Source organism: Zea mays, chromosome 2 (assembly GCF_902167145.1).
Source record: "Zea mays cultivar B73 chromosome 2, Zm-B73-REFERENCE-NAM-5.0, whole genome shotgun sequence".
Classification (NCBI taxonomy): Eukaryota; Viridiplantae; Streptophyta; class Magnoliopsida; order Poales; family Poaceae; genus Zea; species Zea mays.
The window spans coordinates 75,306,800-75,323,088 of NC_050097.1; the positions used below are offsets into that span (position 1 = coordinate 75,306,800).

The window sequence follows — 16,289 nt, forward strand, 5'->3', positions numbered from 1 at the left end:
CAAATTAATACTGCGAGGGGCTACTGTTGGGGGCCTTCGTCCTCCGAAGGTCCTCAAAAATGTAATTTAACAATGTCTTCCAAGCATGGTTTATGGACATGTACCTTCGAATTCAGAATGAGAATGACATGATCGTGACAAAGATTGCTGTTGCTCCGAAGCTATGCGCAAGGGAGCTTCGGCTTAATCATGGAAAAAGCAACCGACTTAAAAGGGAAAAGACTATTCTGTCCCCATAGATTTGTATATAAGTCAATAATAAATGTAAAGGGCATGGATGTAATTTCTCACAGGCTGTGTCCTGTGCTTATAAATAGATGAACAGTGTCCCCGTACTGTTCACGCTGACTTGTACTTGCTCGTGCGTCACGTTTGTACTTTTACCTTCTGTCAAGCCGAAGGTACACATGTAATTAAATATTATTTCTATTTTTCCATGGTGATAAAATAAGAATGAGTTGATAATGTTATATAATTGCTCATGTTATCTCTTACATTTCATATGTTTCTCCTTTTATTAACATGTACTACAATCATGAAGATATGTCCTTCATGACCTTCGTCTGAAGATCATTATGTCTTAAGGGAAATAATGCTTCGAAGGACGAAGGACCTTTAACCTTTAACATTTGGTGGTGCCTTGTTCTTAATTTATAGCAATTGAGAGCAAGTCCCCAACACTTATCATTGACAAGTTATGATTGTGGCAAGAAGGAGTACTTTGTGGAACATTGTCCATACAACCGACACCAAGGGTAAGAAAAAGAGGCACAAAGTTAAGGAACTTACAATAATCAGACTTGGGATGATTCATCAAGTGAACATGAAACCCAACACAAGATATACAACATCAAGCATTCATCATCACACTTCTCTCGCAGCTATCATATGGCATAAGGTAATACTAAAGACTCATTCTCTAGTGAGACTGATAGTGATAATAATGATGAAAAACCATTCAATAAATTACATGAACAAACTGTCAATTTTTTTTAAAAAAGTTTTCAATATATACAACTACAAGTACAAAAATAAAAAAGTTAGTTGACACAAAGCTTATCGAAATTTGCTTGAATAATACAATTTTTATAAATCTTAATGTTGAACTATCTAATAAAATCGAGCATAATAAAGCTAGTGCAAGAACACGTATCGATGATCAACTAATTAAGAAAAATAATAAACTCAAAACAAAGTTAGCTATCTATTAAGAAACATATGAAAAATTGCTTTACAAGATAGAAATGGTGATTGCAAAATAACACCAGGGTATGCAAAGTATTGAAAAGATAGTTTTAGGAGAGCGGGGTGTAAGTCTGTGATGTGCTAAACCTTAGCGAGAACAAGAGCCAACACGTGAGGAACTGTACAAGTTCAGACTAGTGTATCAGGGTGGAGCCAAATTTATGGCATATAATATATAAGGTGAAAATACCGTATGACATATACACGTACATATAGTAATTTGCATATAGCATAGACAATTAGCTAATCTAAGAAACTTGCACCATACAATTATATATTAATTAACTCTAATAGAGATCTAAATAATTTTCCATGTGCGATATATTTAGAGAACAAGAGTATATGATTGCATTTATGTTAACTTAGAATTTGCCTCCACGAGTGGCCAAATTAAAAGCTTTGATTATATTATTTGGGCTAATATTCATTATCAATTCCTTTTCAATATAAATGATCATGTAACTTTGCAGAAAATCATCTTCCACTTTATTTCATAGATGTGTTTTGATAAGTGTTGTATAACTAAAATGGCTCTCTCAGTAGCTGTAGTTGGGACTAGAAGGGCCGCCACTACTCTTATTAATCTGTCAACTATTGGATACATGGAACTATTACATAGTTTAACAAGGTCTTTCATTAAATTATCAAGTGATGGTAATGTATTTAGCTTTCGATGATATATATCAAGCTGATAATGTGAAAGTTGGCGCACCAGTTAGGACCTTTATTGATTGGAAAATCAGTATGATAGTATTTTTATCAGTATGATAGTATTTTTATCAGTATGATAGTATTTTTTTTACTAACTGTATATCTTTAACGTACCAAAAGTGTCACTTCTTGGATCCAAAGAAGCACAAAGCGACAAAAGCTCTGTCGCTTGGGAGTTGAAGAGTTATTGTGTTAGCATGCTTGTTTCTAGATTTGGTCACATCAGACACTCAACATGGAATAGAATAAGAATTCTAGTTCTTTACAATTTTGTCACACCTAGATTTAAGGAATAAAGTCGGGTACGTCTCATATGTGCGCCAAAGAAGAACATCACATATAATGATAAAGTGTATAGAGATAAATATCACAATCATTATTACATAGCAGAAGTCTCTTACAAAAATAAATGATAATAATAAAGCGAACTAAATATTATTCCTTGGCGCCATAAAGTTGACTAGGAGACGCCGCCTAGATAAGCTCGTATTTCTCATTGTAGACCTCCTCCTGGACTACTGTTCTTGTCTTGTGGGGGTTTATATATTGCAAGGGTGAGCTCACAAAAGATCACAGTTCAACAAGTTGTGGGGAATAATGTGCATGAACTCACCAAAGGTGGAAGCTCATGTGACGTGTAAGACTGATCAACAAATAAGGGTTAAAGTTGAGCATTACTTTTAATAAATTGGTCAAATTTTATTAGCAGTCACTAAATGTAAGTAGATATCAAACCAGAGTCATAATAGATCATAATTAATAATAAAACCACAATGCGATGCAAATGACAAATTGAGTTTAATTCCATAAATTAATCATGCGAGAGTTCTGAGCTACTCATGACCGCGAGCATGGCTAGTATACAAGTTTTACACTCTACAGAGGTATCCTTTACCCACAAATCATGTTACCTGTCTGCCAAGCGGTCATGAATCCCATACACCTCTACCAAGAAAGCGAGGCAGGGTAACACTACGAGGCCTTTACAAAGTTCCACTAGCTTCAGAAAACCCGCTACAGTTTCTAGGGAGCGCAATGCAGGAATCCCCCGTCTGAAAAGCCATCGCAGCAAAATCAACCTGAGAACCTCCCTACACCGACAACTCCCATACTGCCCTTGCCCCTTTAGGGTAAGGTAGACCTCCACTAGCTTTCCTAATTAGTCAGCCAAGGACATCCCATTCCAGCCTTGTGGCGGCACGTATTTCTCTAGTTAAGCTCCATGTTCCCATTAACATAATAGTCTTATCATGAAAAGAATAGAATAATAATAATAAAGCATGACCATGTGTAATAATTATCTTAACACCCAAACCACATATAGCAATAGCAAAGACTACCCAAAAGTTCAGAGGTAAGCAAGGTGTAAATATGACCAAACTAGGGTGACTGTCGGTACCCTGAAACAGGGGTACCCCATACTACAATATGAAGACGCGGTGCTCGTACGCCGTTCCTTAGCCACACGGTGAACAACGCTCGTCCCCACCACATGGGCAGATCAAGGGACACCATATGGCAAGGAAAGATGATACATCCAGGATGTGTCAGTCGAGCTGGGCCTCCACAAGAGAGCGCCGGACCCCTGTACGCACAACCCGGACCCCCGATTGTGGCCCAGGACTCCCGAGTAAGCGTGTTGGGTCTCTTGGATGGGGTTCGGATCCCTCCGAGTAAGGTCTGGGCCGCAACAAGGTCCCGTGACAGGGGAAACACTGGCAGGAGCAAGGGTCTGGTGCTGACACGTGGTCGGGCTTTACTCTGCGCATGCGCTCTCCGCTCAGGCGGAGACCCGATGCGCCCACGTGGCTCGTTGCCTGTGACATAAGCCAGTGGGCGGAGCCTGACGTAAGGCCCAGAGACCGCGCGGACTCTACATTTATTACGGAAAGGACGCGCCGCCTGTCCACCCTGCTGACAAGCGATGTGCCCCCTCAGCATTTATTGCGTCCTGTCCACTCCGCTGGTAGGCGGCGTCAGGGCCACCCTGCAGACGGCGCACCTGTCCAATCCACTATCCAATAGTGCACCCGGTTCGCACGGCGCATTGTGCTCATCATCCCCTATACGAGAAGCTTCCCCTACACGCCGATACTACGCAGATCTCGGATGTCAGGGCGCAAGAAGATTGCTCCAGCAGCGAACATTTGTGGCTCCAAGTGCTACGTCCGTTATGTTCCTGGGCCCACATGTCGGGGCTCAGTACCTTTGTGCATGCTCCCCTTAGCTATAAAAGCGGAGGCATGCAACGTTACAAGAAAAAGCTCCCTTAAGCTCTCAAGCCCAATACATTAGACAGTGGAGTAGGGTATTACGCTCCGGCGACCCGAACCACTCTAAATCCTCGTGTTTTCATGTGCTTGATGTTCGCCTAGCAGGACAGGCAAAATGCTTAAGCCCCTTCCTCATCTTAGGATTTAGGGCGGGTGCACTTCGCCACCCGGCCAGAGAATTCCCTCTCCAACATTTGGCGCGCCAGGTAGGGGGCTAGGCATTAGGTTTTTGCTTGTTTCCTCGCTCGGCATGATGGTGCAAATCATTGAGCACCGCGCCGAGACTTCCACGGATTTCCTGGTGGAGGAAGAAGTTGTTTCTTCCATGCCACAGGTTTCCAACCGCCCAATCCCGGGCACCGCTGTTGTGCACGCTGCACGGCAGCATACAACTGCACAGACATCTCGCACTCCGTCGAGGGCGGCTCCAGGAGCGTTATCAGCAGCCAGGGAGTTGCTGCGACACCCTCCAAGCTCCACGGCCTCACCAGGGGCCATGAAGCAGTGGCGGGACGACGTCGACCGACTGCTCGGCATGGCGCATTCTACCTCGACCAGGTCGAGGTCACGGTCATCCCGGCGCCAACATGAGGCGTCGGCATCTGTGCGCTCACCCTCAGTAAGGGGCGCACAGACCAACGACCTCCGGGCCAAACTCAACCGCAGGCGCGTGGGAGAGGACGCCCGGATCTCTTTGGAAAGGGCGCGCGAGCACTGCCAAAACATCAAGGGCCGCAACCTCGATCAAGACTTCGCAGCGGTAGCACCGCAGGCCCTAATGGGCACCCAGTCCCAAGCGGGTGTCCCCTTGGCCGGCATGGGCTACGCCGCTCTCGCGGATCATCTCTGTGCGGCGTCATGGCCACCCTAGTTCCGGCCGCACCTGCCGGAAAAGTATGATGGAACATCAAACCCGTCGGAGTTCCTGTAGGTGTACGTCACGGCTATCACAGCAGCAGGTGGAAACACCGCTGTGATGGCGACATATTTTCATGTCGCCTTGTCTGGTCCTGCCCGGACTTGGCTCATGAACCTCGCCCTAGGGTCAATCTACTCCTGGGAAGAGCTCTGCGCGCGGTTCGTTGCGAACTTCGCCAGTGCTTACCAGCAGCACGGAGTGGAGGCCCACCTCCATGCGGTGAGGCAGGAGCCCGGGGAGACTCTCCGGACGTTCATCTCCCGCTTCACTAAGGTGCGAGGTACTATACCTCGCATTTCCTATGCTTCCATCATCACGGCCTTCCGTCAGGGAGTACGTGATGAGAAAATGTTGGAGAAGTTGGCCACACATGACGTGGAAACTGTCCCCACACTTTTCACTCTGGCCGACAAATGCGCCAGAGCCGCCAAGGGCCGTGCATGGCACTCGGCCCCACAAGCCGGGGCTACCCAGTCGGGTGGCTCGGGTGCCGTCCCCCGGGACGGTAAGAAGAAAAAGAAGAAGGACTGCGACTACCAGAGGTCACGGTCTACCGCTCTAGTCGTTGCAGACGCGACCGGGGGACGGGGCGACCGCAACAAACGCCCATGGCCGTAGAGGGGAAACAGCGGCCCATGCCCTGTGCACCCCAACAGCCGCCACAGTGCCACGGAGTGCCGTGAGATCATTGATCTCGCGAAACATGTCAGCGAGCGAAGCGAGCAGTCTTCCAAGGACGGCTCCCCACCTCGTCGCCGACCTGGCAAAGAAAAGGTCGACGACGGCGAGGTGGCCGCAGCTGAACGGGACCTCGGGTATCAGTCACCCGAGAGGGACCTGAAGGATGTCTTCGCTGAAGGCTCCTACTCCAGAGGAGACAACTAGACGGACCCCCAGGGGGACCCCGTGCTCCCCGGTCTACGGGGCTGAAGCCTGCCTTCCCCCGGAAACCCTTCTGGACTCCCCACGGGTCCAGACTTCCGACAGGGTCATGCAAAAATGGCCACAGCCGAAGACGAGGGCTCCCTCGTCAAACGCAGATGGGAACCCAGGGTCGGAACCTAGTCCTATGGCAAGTACCAAACCAAAAAGGGCTCCGCAACTCTCCCCCAGCTGGGAAGGACCCTTCAAGGTAACGGGAATACGCCGACCCGAGGGTGACCATCTAGCTACGACTGAAGGAGTGCCTCCCCCTGGTGCTGGAGCATCTCTGTAAGTTCTATCCATAGGAGCAAGTCTGAGGGGTCGAATTTGTTTCCCTTTTGTAACTAGGTAACGCATACGTGTACGCCAACCCGGTGAGGTCCGCCCTCATAAGCCCGGCCTATTGGTCTGCACCCATGCATGATAAGTTATAAAGAAAAGAATTACCCCCTCAGATGTGCCCCTAAGATAGTTTTATCCTACTGCTCCATGGTCTTGCCTTGCAGTTTTTCAGATATTATTTTATCTAACCCACCCAAACAGTTCCCTTTCCATCAGACATAATGACATCCGAATTGAACAGCCAGGCTTGCAGTTTAGGACCTCTCTGCAAAAGCAGGAGGGTCCGACAGCCTGGGAGCCGGCTCTAGAGAACGGGACCCCATTCCATGGGGTGGTCTGGAGCCTGTGTGGCCGCTTAGCCTGGTCCCATACTCGAAAGCCTGCACACTCCACCACTCCGTGATGGGTACCTAGTATTTGGAGGTATAAGTCCTGTGGGTCCAACAACCTGGGGTCCGGAACTAGAGAATGGACATTTGTCTCCTAGGGTGGTCCGGAGCCCATGTAGCTGCTCAGCCTGGTTCCGTACCGTGGGCCTGCACGCTCCACCACTCTTCGACAAGTGTCCTAGTACCTAGAACCACCATCCAGGGGGTCCGGACGCACAACTTGGCCTCCTAGACTAAACCCTGTAGGTCCCGAGCATGCATCAAAGGATGGCTAGTGTCAGATGACGGGTCCTGTGGGTGTACTACTAATGCTCCCTAGTCGAAGCTGTGTGCAGGCCCAGGTCCCAGTCGAGGCTACCTCCTGGGGTCCACTGCCAAACTCTTTCTTAGGTATGCTGGTCTGCAGCCTCGACAAATTGAGCCTACATCCCAGGGGCGCCAAGTACCAAGGAAGAATCAGTTACACCACACACAACAGGGACAAGTGGTACACAGATAAGTACTAATACTGCTTGATAAATAGTACTCAAAAGTACCTTACAAAAAAGCAAAAGTATTACATCCGCTTTCAAGCGGAGTCCTAGCTCCATTTATACTCTGCAGGAATGGACTACTCTACACCAGTAGGACCGTGAGCGGCTCGCCAGCGGAGGCGACCACCTCAGCACCGACGGCAGCGACCACCTCCGCACCGAGCGGCTCGCCAGCGGAGGCAACCACCTCCACAACGGGCAGCCTCACCAGCGGAGGAAACCACCTCTGCGCCGATGGCTCGCCACCAATGCGGCCACCTTTGCACCGGTGGCTCGCCGGCAACGGCGGCCACCTCAGTGCATGCGAAGAGGTCCTCGCTCCCGTCCTCGTGCAGGAGTGAGGACAAGACCATCCAAGAACGCGACCGCCACCCCCACGGCGTACGATGTCTTGTACGACCCCCCTGGGTGGCGTTGGAGCAGTGCGGCCGGCGGCGCAGGGGGCGCCACGAATGCGGCGGACCTGCGCATGGCGCGACCATCGCCCGTGCTGAGGACGGGTAGCCACGCTCTGCTTGGCGGCAGGAGGCGGCATTGCAGGTGGCACCAAAGCCATCAAAGCCAAGGAGATGGAGCCACAGCACGGCTCGCTTCCCGCCCCAAAGAGTTGGGGGCCACGAGGGATAGAGCCGTGGCTCAGCCTGCTGTTCACCTCCACGAGGCTGGTAATCATCCTTCCCCCCCGAATGCTGGAGGAAGAAGCGGGAAGGAGTGTCGCCTCCACGGACATCCCGCGGAGGTAGACAATGATGGCCGCCTAAAAGATGAAGCAGGACGCCATGGGTGGAGATCGGAAGCCAAGCCCCTCCAGCAGCTGCACGAAGAAAGATGGGATCGGCAGAGCCAACCCGCTGAGGAATTTGAGAACACAGACTCTTCGGCGGAGAGGTCGCTGAGAGGAGGGACACCAGCACAAGTCCTCCCGGCAAATACCGGGACATCCCATTCAAGCAGGCGGTATACCATTTCGAGCACTTACTCAGTCCCAGCTCGCTCGGGATGAAGTCACAAGGCCATGGTAAACTATGGCGACACAAAGCAGAAACCTTGAAGGCAAAGGGGCGCAGAAAGCTCGAAGGCAAAAGGGCACCACGAGTGGGAGAGAAGCAAGACATGGCTGCTATCTGAGGGGTGAACCCCTTTTTAAAGGCAGATTTCCCGGCTCGCGCCCCAAAGCGTCACGGGCAAGGTCTCCCCCGATGCGCACCAGGGTTCCCATCCTATGACATGGGGGCCAGGCCCCACATGTCATACAAGCTGGCCCGAAGCGCGAAGAAGGCGAATCGTCGCACAGGGAGCGTGCAACCGCCCCACGGTTATACGCCCTTCCATCTTTGCCGCAACCAACGGTCAAGAAGGCGAACCGCCGCACAAGGAGCATGCAATCGCCCTACAGTTATTCGCCCTTCCATCTTCACCGTAACTAGCGATCAAGGAAGCGAACCACCACACAAGGAGCATGCAACCGCCCCACGGTTATGCGCCCCCTCGGCTTCGACCGGTGGTCCAACCTCTGGCATGGGGACCTAGGCCCACATGACATGCACTCGGCACGCCGTTTTCTGGGTGCAGAAAAGTCACACCGCCGCTCGCGCCAATGTCGCGCCTCCTTGAGGCCATCGCAGAAGGCTGAGAAGATAAATTTTCAAATCCAATGCAGCGACTCGAGGCACCCCGCGGGTGGCCCAACGAAGGCATTAAGTGCGGAGGTCAAGGGACAGTCAGCCGCGGGGATAGGCGTGGTAGTCAGCGTGACCAAGGGCGGGCCGGCAGTAATTGCATCAACGGGCGCGCAGGAGCAGCGAGCCAATCGCTAGTCAAACTTTGGCCCCACCTGCAGGCTCGCATCCTCCCCTGAGGCGGGCCCGGGGGCCACTGTCGGTACCCTAAAACAGGGGTACCCCCTACTACAATATGAAGACGCGGTGCCCGTATGGCGTTCCTTAGCCACACGGTGAACAACGCTCGTCCCCACCACATGGGTAGATCAAGGGGCACCATATGGCAAGGAAAGATGATACATCCAGGATGTGTCAGTCGAGCCGAGCCTTCGCAAGGGAGCGCCAGACCCCTATACGCACAACCCGGACCCCCGATTGTGGCCCGGGACTCCCGAGTAAGCGTGTCGGGTCTCTTGGATGGGGTCCGGATCCCTCCGAGTAAGGTCCGGGCCACAACAAGGTCCCGTGACAGGGGAAACCCTGGCAGGAGCAAGGGTCCGGTGTTGATGTGTGGCCAGGCTTTACTCTGCACATGCGCTCCCCGCTCAGGCGGAGACCCGATGCGCCCACGTGGCTCATTGCCCGTGACATAAGCCAGCGGGCGGAGCCTGACGTAAGGCCCCTAGACCGCGCGGACTCTACATTTATTATGGAAAGGACGCGCCGCCTGTCCACCCTGCTGACAGGCGATGTGCCCCCTCAGCATTTATTGCGTCCTGTCCACTCCACTGGCAGGCGGCGTCAGGGCCACCCTGTAGACGACGCACCTATCCAATCCACTATCAAACAGTGCGCCCGTGCCGCACGGCTCACTGTGCTCATCATCTCTTATACGAGAAGCTTCCCTTACACGCCGATACTACGCAGATCTCGGATGTCAGGGCGCAAGAAGATTGCTCCAGCAACGAACATTTGTGGCTCCAAGTGCTACATCCGTTATGTTCTTGGGCCCACATGTTGGGGCTCAGTACCTTTGTGTATGCCCCCCTTAGCTATAAAAGGGGAGGCATGCAACGTTACAAGAAAAAGCTCCCTTAAGCTCTCAAGCCCAATACATTACACAGTGGAGTAGGGTATTACGCTCCGGCGGCCCGAACCACTCTAAATCCTCGCATGTTCATGTGTTTGATGTTCGCCTAGCAGGACAGGCAAAACGCTTAAGCCCCTTCCTCATCTTAGGATTTAGGGCGGGTGCACTCGGCCATCCGGCCGGAGATTTCCCTCTCCGACAGTGACCATTGGGTCCCATCAAAATTGAGCCTAAGCATGCCATAATGATTATAAAGAACATTATTGGGTAAATAAAAGTGGTCAAGGGCACAACTTGCCTTAAATGAGTTCCTGCTCAGTATTTTCCACCTGCTGAGTACCGGGGTCCTCGGTCACTTGCTCGTCTACTCGTAGCATCACAAACGAACATGGTATAGGAGAAATTAACATCACACCAAACATGAGAACAGAATGACTAATAATAATCTACGCAGGGTAACGAGATCATAGGTTCGAGAATCACTAAATTCAGAGTTATGGATAACAAGTTATGATTTTCCGAAGTTTTTATGTGTCTCGTACGGAACAAACTAAGTGATTAATTTTAATCTATGTTTCATGATAAAACTGAGTTATCAGGTGATAAACAATATTAAAAAGAAATTAAAATGAATTTTCTATGAATTAAACAAGTTCTGGAATTATTTTAACACTAAAAACATATTCTATAATTCTTTTATTCTATTTACTAGCTTTCTGTACTGCGCGCATAAATATCAGGGAGTTCAGGGGCTGGTTTATAAGAATCCAGGGTCTGTATGTAATTCTTTTACACTGTCTACGGATGGCGGGTTTATTCACTAAAAACCGGGGGTGTCTTATGCAAAACGCGCACAGCGAACGGGTATAAACAGGTCTCGGCCATCCGATCAAAATCGTGCGACCCAGATTAGATTAACACCATATTGAAATGGTATGTAGCGCAAACCGTCCAATCCACGATTTACGGCGCGGATTTAATTACCTCGGAGTCACCCTGATCCGCCCGATCGGATCTCTACGGTCCCGATCCTCTTACCCGAACCGGTACAACCGGATTAAATTATAGTCGTCGCATCATGATCAAACAGTCATATACCCCTCTTCCCCAACCACACATAGGCGCGACGGCACTGACAGCCATGGCGACGGTGCCATGGCCGGAGGTGGCCGACCGGCGGTCTACGACCTAAACTCCAATTGGTACGGTGCTATGCGTGAAGAATGGCAAAGCAAACTTCATGGATGCGGAACTCACCGAGGACGAAGTCGCACACTGGCTGTTCTTGGTGGGGCGCAAGTTCGATGGAATTCACGACTCTGGCGAGGAATTCCCACGACTTCAACAAGCCCCTCCTCGATTACTCCCTCACACGACGTCAATGCGACCAGAACAAGCCTCGGATGGCTACGCTGGAGCCCGGATCGCACTAATGATGGGTATCCACGGTGGCGGTGAAATACCTACGCGCGGAACGCGGCGGCACAGTGGATGGTGCGGAGAAGCGGCGACGAGAAAAAGGGAGCACGAGCGGGCGAGGTCGTGGGGTCCGATATTTGCAGGCGAAGTGGATTGCAACAACTCTGAAGGAATCACATGGGTTATTGAGCTCGGTGCTCCACTCGTGCGGAGATAGGGGAAGGGTGCGCTGACTTCCCGGTCCCACGTGCCATCGTCCCGAGCCGAGAGCGAGGCGCACCAAACGGCTGGCCGGTGGGTCCCATGACGCAACGGCCAAGCGCGCCCGTGGGGCTCTCGGAAACGTCGTTTCTCCCTCGGGGCCACGCGTCAGTGAGCGCCACGATCACAGCGTTGCGGTCTGGTTGACTGGGTGGCTGTCAGGTGGGCCATGGTTGTCGGTGCTAGTGTGGAGAGGTTGGGCCGCGCAGGGGAAAGGGGAAATGGCCAGGTGGGCCGAATTGCGGGTTGGCGGCCCAAGCGCGGTATGTTTTTCTTTTTCTTTTCTTTTTCGTTTTATTTTCAGATTTCAAATTCGAATTCAAATTTTGTTGTGAAATTCATACTTAGATTAAATGCACGAATTCAAATACTAGTATGAAAAGAATATATTTATTTATATATTTATTTTCTTTAGATCGTGTAGTATTTTCCTTTTTCCATTCTATGCCATTTTCAAATTCTAGATTTCAAATTAGGTTTTTAAATCCCAATTTTAACATTGATATATTTTATTGCTATTATCTCTACTACTAGTTAATACGTTAGTGTAGGCGTTCACATTTTTTTGGTGTACGGTTCTGCCATCTACCGTCGCATCGCCGGCTACACCACGCCCCCGCTCCATCCCTGCAGCGCGTCCGCGGCCCTCCGCCCTCGCCCTCCCCCCTCCCCACAAATCTCGCCTCCTCACCCAACGCCATCAGCGCTGCCCTCCGCTCCATCCCTGTAGCGCAGACCTTCGCCACCGTCCCTGCCCTTCCTCACCGCGCAATCACCGCCCTTCCCGACGTGCCTCGGCCGCCATCCACGGCATCACCTTCCTTCCCCACGCGCGCGCCCCCTCCTCTGTGCGTGCCCCGCCCCCGTTCTTTGCTCACCCGATGCCCCGCCACCTCCGCCGCGATAGCCTCCCCCACGAAGTGCCCCCGTGATGTCTTCCATTCCCTTCCTCCCTCATTCGTCCTGTTGCAGCGATTGCTCCCAGTGGCTCGGCGGCAATGGAGGCACCACCTGACCCGGTCGTCCCATCCTGCTCGACGAGATCGTCGGCGACATCCACGGTGTGGTTCCAGATTTTCCTTTGCTGGCTGCCAGGGCTATCAATGCAGCTCAGCGAGCTAGCCCCACTGCCAGCTTAGTTGTCGTGACAGCCATTGGGGCTGCACGCCGTCAGTGGGGTGAAGGCGACAGCTGACGAGATGTTGGCCGAAGCGGAGAAGGCAAATGTCCTAGCTGCAAAAAAAATTGATCGCCTGCTTCGTCGTTGACCTCCCATGATGTAAGGTTGAATCAGTTAGTGTTCATGTCTAAAATTTGATTTTTGTTTCCAATTGTTTTGCTGTGATGAATTAAATTGTACTTGTTTCATGTATAAGTATAACTAATTGTAGAAACCTGCAACATATGTTAACAGGTTGGTTTATGCTATGACTTTCTGAAGGAGAAGATGAAGAACATGTCGACGATGAGTTCGATGACCGGAGTCTGTGGAGTGAGGTATTTTGCAAGGACATGTCCAATTTACCTCCTCGTCCAACTCTTTCTAAAATGTGTGCAGAGTACGACCTCACATAGATGAGATACTAGATCGCTTGATATGAGTCAGCTTTTGTTTATGCTTATGAAGCCATTTCTGTTTCACTGAAGTCTGTATCGTATGCTTTATGAACTATAGTGTATTGCAGTTTACAAAAGAACCAAAATATAGGAAACTCAGTTACCAGTTAGTCCATTCAGATTCTGGGCAACAGTTAACAGGAACAGCTAACAGTTAACATGAACTTACTAGGAAACCCGTTCACATTTTACATAATCCAGTTCTACAAATTGCAGTTATTAAAGTGCCATAATACTACGATAACACCATTGAACAGCTCACAGTTCTACAAGTGCCATAATACATCACTTATATCTTTTCCTTCAGAGTAAGCTTCTTCACACCTCTCCTTTCAATTCTAGGTGTGAATAGAGTAGAAACAACCTCTGTTGTAGATTGCACAGGATCCACAAGTTGCTGAAAGGAAGATGGCGTTGCACCAAGTTGCTGATAGGAAGTGCCAGTGGTTACAAGCTGCTGTCAGCGAAGTCAATGGTGATGGAGCAGTCTGCGTTCGTTGGCGCAGGGGCAGTCAGCGAAGGAAAATCTGGAACCGCACTGTGGATGTCAGCGACGATCTTGTCGAGCAGGATGGGACGGCCGGGTCAGGTGGCACCTCCATTGCCGCCTAGCCGCCGGGAGCAATCGCTGCAACGGGAAGAATGAGGGAGGAAGGGAATGGAAGACAAGACCATGATCCATTTTCACCAACGGGATATCAAGCACGGGGGTAAAAGAAGTTAATGAGCGGCACCTTACGGTTGATGACAATAGAAAGGGTTTCAAACCAGCGATGAAAACAAAACTACAAACAGAAGAGTGTTATAAGACTGGTAGCAACGGTAGCCTGTATATTGCATCCCCTAAATACTAATTTAGAGATTCCTCCAAAAGAGTTTTTCCCCTAAATAAATTTTATCCGCAGCGGTATCCTGTACGGCGTATCCTCTATGTCCTACGGGCCCATGCCCAGTCACGCAAACGAGAGGAGCCGGGAGCTAGGACTTGCCGGATGCTCCCTCGTCCTCCATATCTGCGGGATGGAGCCACCCCCCTGGATAATACGGAACGAGGTACCGGGTACCACTGCAGACGTTTTTTATTCTCAGATCCGGTATTCTACAGGTCCAGGACGACATACAGGCCACCGCTGCTACCAGTCTAATACTATAAATCCAATTGCATGATTTGGGGTAATATTTTTAAGAAGCACAGTGTTCGGGATAATCCAGTTCAAAAAAACTCATCTGATTCTGCTTCCATTTTTTTGCTATGTTTCGATGGAGGCAGAAGTAAAGACGATAGTACCCGATGACGTCCTGGGCAAGGCCGAGGCAAGGTGTTCCATTACTCCGCCATGTTTTATTTCATTTGTACTACTGTCGTCTCCTATGGTTTAATTTCAGCAGTACAAACGGAGCTCATCCTATCTCTTTGGTTGAAGCTTTCCCAAATATGAGATTTTTAAAGGTCGTTATGATATCAAATTATTAATAATGGATCTCCCAGGCTTGGTAAATTAGTGGTTCTAAGGTATTAACACTACTATTTTTGGTACATCTCGATCCTGTCTCTTGTGCATTGTCCATCTAGATATGTGAGTTTGTCTATGTCAATAGAATCATTTGCTGAAATGAGGACACACTATTTATCTATCAAGACACTTCGTAATAAAGGAGATGATTAACAGTGGTTATAAAAAGTGCAATATAAACCTTATATATGTAAAACCCACTAAAGTTTTTATTTTATTTCTCTGAGGTTATATTAATTAGTTGGTTATTTCTCATCTAAGCTCAATAAGCACAAACATGGTTTCAGTATGTGCATGGTATATCAGTACATTCTTGCATGTCAGTGTGATATAGTCATGAAAACAAGCTAATATATTATTTGCTTAATAAAAGAAAACCGAGTGTGCGTATTGAGGCCCTAAACATGCTGATTTTCTACATATCTTTACGGTCACTCATACAGTCGTCGAACTTCCAAGTCCTAGTGTATTTGTTTCTTCATTGCAAAGAAACTTTTCTCGTTTCTTGGGACTGAAAGCTTACCACAACAAAGGTGATTTTTGTAGCACCATTTTGTTCAACTTTGGTCGCTTATGTTTACAGCAGTTTCTTTTACCTTCAACAAAGGAGTATTTCTGAATGTGATAAACAATTTTCAATTGTTGCTTGGTTTCAGGAATACTACTAAGTGATACTGGACTTCCTTGGTGGTCTGCGTTCATCCATCCAATATGGAGGCTCCAACACATCTCTTCATTATCTGTATCTGGATTTATCTGTGTAATAGCATTATGGTGCTCCTAACTTCCAAGCTTCATTAAACAAGGAAACTGAAAGTGTCAGAACTGCAATTCATATAGACTAGATTTTTATGATACATTGTAACTAATGCATTGGTAAGCATTACTTTGAATGTGTGGGTTTTTCCAGGGGTTGAGTGGTATGTTGTGGTCAGATTTGGCAACAATGTATCTGCCATCATGTGCTATATCGATAAATTATGATACAATGTGGTCAGATTCTAGGTTTAGTTACTGTTTTTGCGCAACCTGTGTGCCATCTGTTTACCGACAACTGGACAAATAGGACATATTGCAATCGGATAAATAACTTGGCACTCTTAGTCAAAATTTTGATTTTCCAATATTTAGAATCGTGTATTTTTCATTGAGCTAAATAGGTCCCCTCGTTGTATTATGTTTGAAAACCTGTTGTATTATGTTTGAAAACCTGAAATGATTATCTATGTTGTCCTAAAAATATGGTTCTGCAATCTTCGCCTAGGATTGGATTGGATGGTTGCCAACATGTTCTGCAACTGCGCTTTTGGATGTGCTACTATACCTTCAAGTTATCATTATGTATTCATGTCAATTTTTAATGTATCCTGTTATAACATGTTGTCACCGTA

At 48.9% G+C, this 16,289-nt stretch overlaps 1 long non-coding RNA gene across 7 annotated transcripts; it reads left to right on the forward strand.

The window, feature by feature from the left end:
* Positions 1 to 12,387: 12,387 nt before the first annotated feature.
* On the forward strand, positions 12,388 to 15,926 carry LOC100274168 (uncharacterized). Of its 7 annotated transcripts, none has more exons than XR_004856246.1 (4): positions 12,388 to 13,046; positions 13,182 to 14,206; positions 14,290 to 14,557; positions 14,655 to 15,908. It is a non-coding gene; the product is annotated as an uncharacterized lncRNA (long non-coding RNA). The 7 variants fall into 7 exon arrangements; XR_004856247.1 differs by having other exon boundaries at positions 13,182 to 14,197; XR_562289.3 differs by having other exon boundaries at positions 12,389 to 13,046; positions 13,182 to 14,557; positions 14,655 to 14,703; positions 15,555 to 15,926.
* The last annotated feature ends 363 nt before the right edge of the window (positions 15,927 to 16,289 follow it).